Here is a 6,233-nt window from a genome sequence, read left to right on the forward strand (position 1 = left end):
ATACAATCACTCCTCCTATCCCACCTAGATTACTGCATCTTCCTCCTTGCTGACTTTGCAACCTCCTGTCTCTCCCCATTCCAGTCCATACTAAACTCCGCTGCAGATCACCTTTCTACTAAAACGTACAGGACATGTCACCCCTCCTCAAAAATCTCTAGTGGTTGCCTATCTAACTCTGTATCAAACAAAAACTCCTCACCATTGGCTTTTAAGCACTCAGATACCTTGCTTTCTCCTACCACACCTCACTTTTCTCCTATAACCTAGTGCCCTGCCTCAATCTCACCTGTCTTGCCACCTTCACTCCCCCACTTCAAAGCCTTATTGAAGGCACATCTCCTCCAAGAGGCCTTCCGTGACTAAACCCCCCTTTTCCTCTTCTCCCACTCCCTTCTGCATTGCCCTGCCCACTTTGCTCTTCCTCCCTTCTTAACCCCACAGCCCTTAGGCATATATTTGTAATTTTATTTATTTATTTGTATTGCTGTCTGTCTCCCCGCCCGCCCCCCATCCCATACTGTGAGCTCATTGTGGACAGGGAACGTCACTGTTTATTGTATTGTACTTTCCAAAGTGTTTAGTACAGCGCTCTGCACACAGCGCTTAATAAATATGATTGAAAGAGTGAATGGATGAATTAATCCCACTAGTACCCAGGAACAGGTGTATTCAGTGGGCCACTAATACTTACTAGATTCCCAAGGCGTTTTGGTGGAGAGGTGGCAGGTAGTAGGGAGAGGAGTGAGGATTTCGCAGTCATGTCAGGCAGTCATGTTCTACCCAGAAGGTAGTGGGAAAAAACCCTGAGTGACACGAAAAGTCTGTATTCCTTTTCCCAGTAGCAGGGACAATCCAGGTGAAGGGATGTCTCTGGGCAGCCGGGAGGGAATCTTTGTCCCTTAGCCTTCCCCTAGTGTGTCATAGATTTGTCAGGGATTAATGTTCTCTGTCCAGGAGGTAGCGGGAACCAGGCCTACGGTAGCGACTGTGTGGACTGACAGACGGCCGCCCGGTAACCACACCCTTTCCGTGACGGGCAGTAGGGAAGGGCCTGACATTGATATGATATTGATTTTTCAAAGCCATTCTTTATTTCCCTAGGTCTCTATGTCTCACCGTGGTTCCACTATGACCTGGGAACAGGTTTATCCAGAGTGCCGATAATGCCTAGGACATTACACAGGTATTTTGGTGGGGTGGTGGCAGATAGAGGGGGAGAGGAGAGAGGATGGCTGTCTTTCTGGATAGTCATAATCATGGAAGGCAGTGGTGTACTACCCTGGGGTTAGCGGGAAAGAGCCCCGACTGATCGGGAAATGTCTGCACTCTTCTCCCAGCACCAGGGTCAGTCCGAGTAAAGGGATGTCTCTGGTCAGCAGGGAGGGAATCTATGACACTCGAATGAGTGAGGACCAAGCATCCTGGCCACCCCAGCTTCCCAAGCATCTTGTCCAGGGTGGTCATGTCTGGGACCAACAGCCCTCTCCCGCCCAGTGACGATATTGGAGCCTTTCCAGGGTCCACGCTCAGTCTCTGGGTTAACGTGCTCTGTTGACCTGCTCCCAACCCCGCTGGAAGGCAGGTGTTCTGTTTCCTTCTTTTGGGGCCATTGTGAGCTCTTGTCCACAGCAAGAGTGGACAATGAAAGGAGGGGAACTGTTCCTATTGTAATTACACATCAGATTCAAGACATGCTTTCAGAGGAGGGGTCCCTCTTCTGCTTCAGGTTAGCAGGCTCTCCTCCCTTCTCCTCCATCTCTTCAAAACAATTCTGAAGACTCATCTCATTCTGAAGTTTCCTGAATCATCTCTCTCCTCTCCCCACTCAACCTCCATACCCCAACCCCTCTTCAGCGCTTCCTTTTGAGTTTACAGCGCAGACCATCCCCTACCATTCACTGAGACGTGAAATACTCTAATGGCAACCTCTGGACAGGTTGGCCAAAACTCCTGCTACTGAAGTCTGGCTGGGGTCAAATCGGTCAGACTAACACCTTCTCCCAAACCGAGAGGACTATCAGAATCCGTCAGCTCAGGACCACGTGCTATGAGGGTCTTGGCGACTAGGTCATCATGCATGTGGGCGTGCCTGGCCTCATACCTGCCTGTTTCAATGATACCACTAACCATACCCTGTGTTTGTCACTGTCGGTGCTTTAAATGGTGTGGGACATGGCGTCATCTGTTACTCTCTGGTTCCCACTGCGATGGGTTCAACTGTGAAAGTCAATGATCTCCCAATTAGTACAGTGTTCTGCACACAGTAAGCGCTCATCAAATAGGATTGAATGAATTAACATCTCAATACAGACCACCACAGCCCTGAATGGAGCAGAATGTTGTGGGAAAGCCTTCTCTGGGGTTCTTTGAACCGCTGGCCGGTAGCCCTTGAGCAGGGGTCTGGCCAGATTTGAAGCTCAATGGACTCATGCTTTAGCCCGGGCCTCCTGAGATGAGAAGCAGCATTTTCTAGTGAATCGAGTACGGGCCTGGGAGTCAGAAGGACCAGGACCTGAATTCTATTTCCTGGCTCGATCAGTTATTGAGTACTGTAGGAAAACCACTGTACTAAGCACTTGGGAAAGTCCAGCCCAATAGAGTCAGTAGACGTGATCCCTGCTCACATAAATGTGTGTTTTTAAAGAACCCTCAATAAATAGGTGTTGTATTTTCCCATTAAAAGGTATCCGTCATGATTAATGAGCCAGGTATTTTGCTTCAGATATGAGCAAGGTACACATTTTTGTTGACCTTTCAGTCTTCATCTGTGGAATCTGGTTCACAACCGCTTTAATGCCATCATGAAGAATGGCCCCTTGAGGACCAAGGACTGTGCCTGATTCTTAATATGTGTCGTACTTTTCCCCAGGACTTTGCCCACAGTCGGAGCTTAATACACGCTCTTACTACTACCATCTCTCTCCCTTCCTGGCTGCCCCCAGGGCTGCCTGGCTCTCCTCAAAGAATGACTCATTTGGCCTGGGAGGCCGGCTCGTCTGAGCAGCCCATGGTGGGGAACTGGGGAGGGATAACTCCAGCCAAACCACCAAGTGAGCCCCACCCTACTCCTTTCCTTTCCTTTCCTGTCCCATCTTGTGCCCCCTCTGGGGTGGCTCATGAAGTACAAATTACCCATGCTGCAGCAGAGCAGGCGAGTAGGGGCCTCGGGGAGATGGTAGGATGCTGTGAACGTTCCCAGGGGCCCTTAGATTGATCTGCTAGTTCTGATCTTCTTTGCCGGAGGCCCGGGGCCACATCTCCGTCAGTCGGGTACTAAATGCTTAGTACACAGTATGGCGCTTAATGAGTAACTATTACTGCTGACCCTTTATGGCAACTCACGCTCCTCCGCACAGTGACTAGATTGAGAGCATCAGGCCTAGTAAGGTCTGCCAGCATTGCTGCATGGATAAAAAGCAGCACAAATGGGGTCATTTCATTTTTAAGGTCAGAGTTTTGGTTGAAGATGAATGAATGGTTTTTTTCTTATTTTTTCCACAGATAGGGGAAATCATCTAGTTGCTTTGCAGGATCCAAATGAATAGACCTTCTGCTGGATTAGATCTTGCATGAATGAAGCCATACTTTAAAAAATGCTCAATCTTTCATTGTTCCTTCCTGAATTTACCAATATATTCAGCCTGTCTTCACCAAAACTGTTTCTAGCACAGTTACGTAGTTTTTGTTTCTCATTGTATTTTCAAAGTGCTCTGGTAAGGTGTAATGCATACGTCAAGATCCGACGCGAGTGGCCGTGCTCAATGTTTAACATAATAAAAATGAATTTGTGAAACCTGCTTCCTGAAGGTGCTTCTGCTTTTCTTTGACTGGGCCCTAAGAGACAAAAGGAGGCAAAAGAGAGAACTGCACCAGGTGTTACAAGCATTACACGTGACACAACACACACCTTTCTTGTGTCCAATGGGACTGGCACTGTGGATCCCATAGCCAGGGAATGTGTCTGTTAGGTTGTTATATTGTACTCTCCCGAGTTCTTAATACAGTGCTCTCCACACAGTAAGCACTCAGTAAATGTAATTGACTGACCAACCGACTGAAAGGAGGACGACGAAAATCCTCCCTCCATCGATGCTCCCTCCGCTCCCGGCCAGGGTCCCGCCGATACCTCAAACTTAACGCGTTCCAAATGGAATTCCGTATCTTCCCACCTAAACCCTGTCTCCCACTGACTATACCATCACTGTAGACAACACCACCATCCTCCCTGTCACCACAAGCAAGTAATCTTGGCATTATCCTTGACTCATCTCTCTTATTTGACCCACATGTCAAACGGTCACCAAATCCTGTTGGTTCAACCTTTACAATATCATTAAAACCCACCCTTTCCTCTCCATCCTAACTGATACCACTTTAAACCAAGCACTCATCATATCCCACCTTGATTACTTCCTCAGCCTCCTTGCTGACCTTCCTGCCTCCTGTCTCTCCCCACTCCAGTCCATATTTCGCTCTGCTGCCTGGATCTATTTCCTACAAAAACGTTCAGTTCACGTTTCTCCACTCCTCAAGAACCTCCAGTGGTTGCCCATCCATCTCCACATCTCCACATTAAACTGAAACTCCATGCTATCTTCTTTCTGCTCTGCTTTCCTACTACAACCCAGCCCGCACACTTCACTCCTCTAATGACAACCTCACTGTACCTCCATCTCATCTGTCTCGCTGCTGACCTCTTACCCACGTCCTGCCTCTACACCGGGACGCCCTCCCTCCTCATATCCGACAGCCAATCACTCTTCCCATCTTCAAAACCTCAATAAACAGCCTATCTCCTCCCAGAGACCTTCTCTGACTAAGCCCTCATTTGCCCTTCTCCCACTCCCTTCTGCATCACCCTGATTTGCTCCCTTCATTCACTCCCCTCCCCCTCAGCCCACAGCATTTATGTACAGATCTGTAATTCATTTCTTTATATTACTGTCTGTCTCCCTCTCTAGACTGTAAACTCCTTGTGGGTATGGAATATGTCTATCAATTCTGTTGTAGTGTACGGTCCCAAGAGCTTAGTACTATGCTCTGCACACAGTAAAGCACTTAAAATATGTGATTGATTGACTGACAGCTACACACATACAGAGTACCCTAATAAGCAGAAGGATTCCCTCAATACCTCACCTAAGTTTCCACAAGGTTTTTTTAGTTACCATATCTCTGGAGAAATCAGGAAAGATGTGTAATGAACCTGACACAATAACCTACACCCAGCTTATTGCTTCCCCATCTCCTAGTCAATCAGTCAATCATATTTATTTCACTCTTATTGTATACAGAGCTCTGTACAGAGCTCTTGGGAGAATGCAGTATAACAAAATAATGGACACATTCCCTGTCCACAACGATCTTACAATCTAGATGGGGGAGACAGACATTAAAATAAATTACAGATATGTACCTAAGTGCTGTGGGGCTGGGAGGGGGGAAGAACAAAGGGAGCAAGTCAGGGTGATGCAGAAGGGAGAGGGAGAAGAGGAAAGGAGGGCTTAGGGAAGGCATCTTGGAGGATATTTGCCTTCAACAGGATTTGAAAGGGAGGAGAGTAATTGTAGGATACGAGGAAGGAAGGCGTTCCAAGCCAGAGGCAGGATGTGGGCAAGAAGTCGGCAGTGAGATAGACAAGATCGTGGTACAGTGAGAAGGTTAGTATTAGAGGAGCAAAGTCTGTGGGCTGGGTAGTAGTATTAGAGCAGCGAGGTGAGGTAGGAGGGGGCAAGGTGACGAGTGCTTTAAAGCCAATCGTGAGGAGTTTATGTCTGAAGCAGAGGTGGATGGGCAACCACTGGCGGTTCTTGAGGAGTAGGAAAATGTGGACTAAACGTTTTTGTAGAAAAAGGACCCGGGCATCAGAGTGAAGCATTGACTGGAGTGGGGAGAGACAGGAGGCTGGGAGGTCAGCAAGGAGGCTGATGCAGTAATCCAGGAGGGGTAGGATAAGTCATAAAGCAGTTTATGTGGAAGCAGTTTGGATGGCGAGGGGAAGGTGTGGATTGTAGCGATGTTATGAAGTTCCAACCAACAGGATCTAGTGATAGATTGACTATGAGTGTTGAATGAGAGAAAGGAGTCAAGGATAAAGCTAAAGTTACAAGCTTGTGAGACAGGAAGGATGGTGGTGCCATGGGACAGTCAAGAGGAGGACAGGGTTTGGGTGGGAAGATAAGGAGCTCTGTTTTGGACACGATAAGTTTTAGTGATGGGAGAATATCCAA

General features: G+C 47.8%; 1 long non-coding RNA gene across 1 annotated transcript; it reads left to right on the forward strand.

The window, feature by feature from the left end:
- Positions 1-1,110: 1,110 nt before the first annotated feature.
- LOC119949211 lies at positions 1,111-3,800 on the forward strand. The gene is made up of 2 exons (XR_005457178.1): positions 1,111-1,186; positions 3,505-3,800. It is a non-coding gene; the product is annotated as an uncharacterized LOC119949211 (long non-coding RNA).
- The last annotated feature ends 2,433 nt before the right edge of the window (positions 3,801-6,233 follow it).

This window comes from Tachyglossus aculeatus, chromosome X2 (genome assembly GCF_015852505.1).
Source record: "Tachyglossus aculeatus isolate mTacAcu1 chromosome X2, mTacAcu1.pri, whole genome shotgun sequence".
Classification (NCBI taxonomy): Eukaryota; Metazoa; Chordata; class Mammalia; order Monotremata; family Tachyglossidae; genus Tachyglossus; species Tachyglossus aculeatus.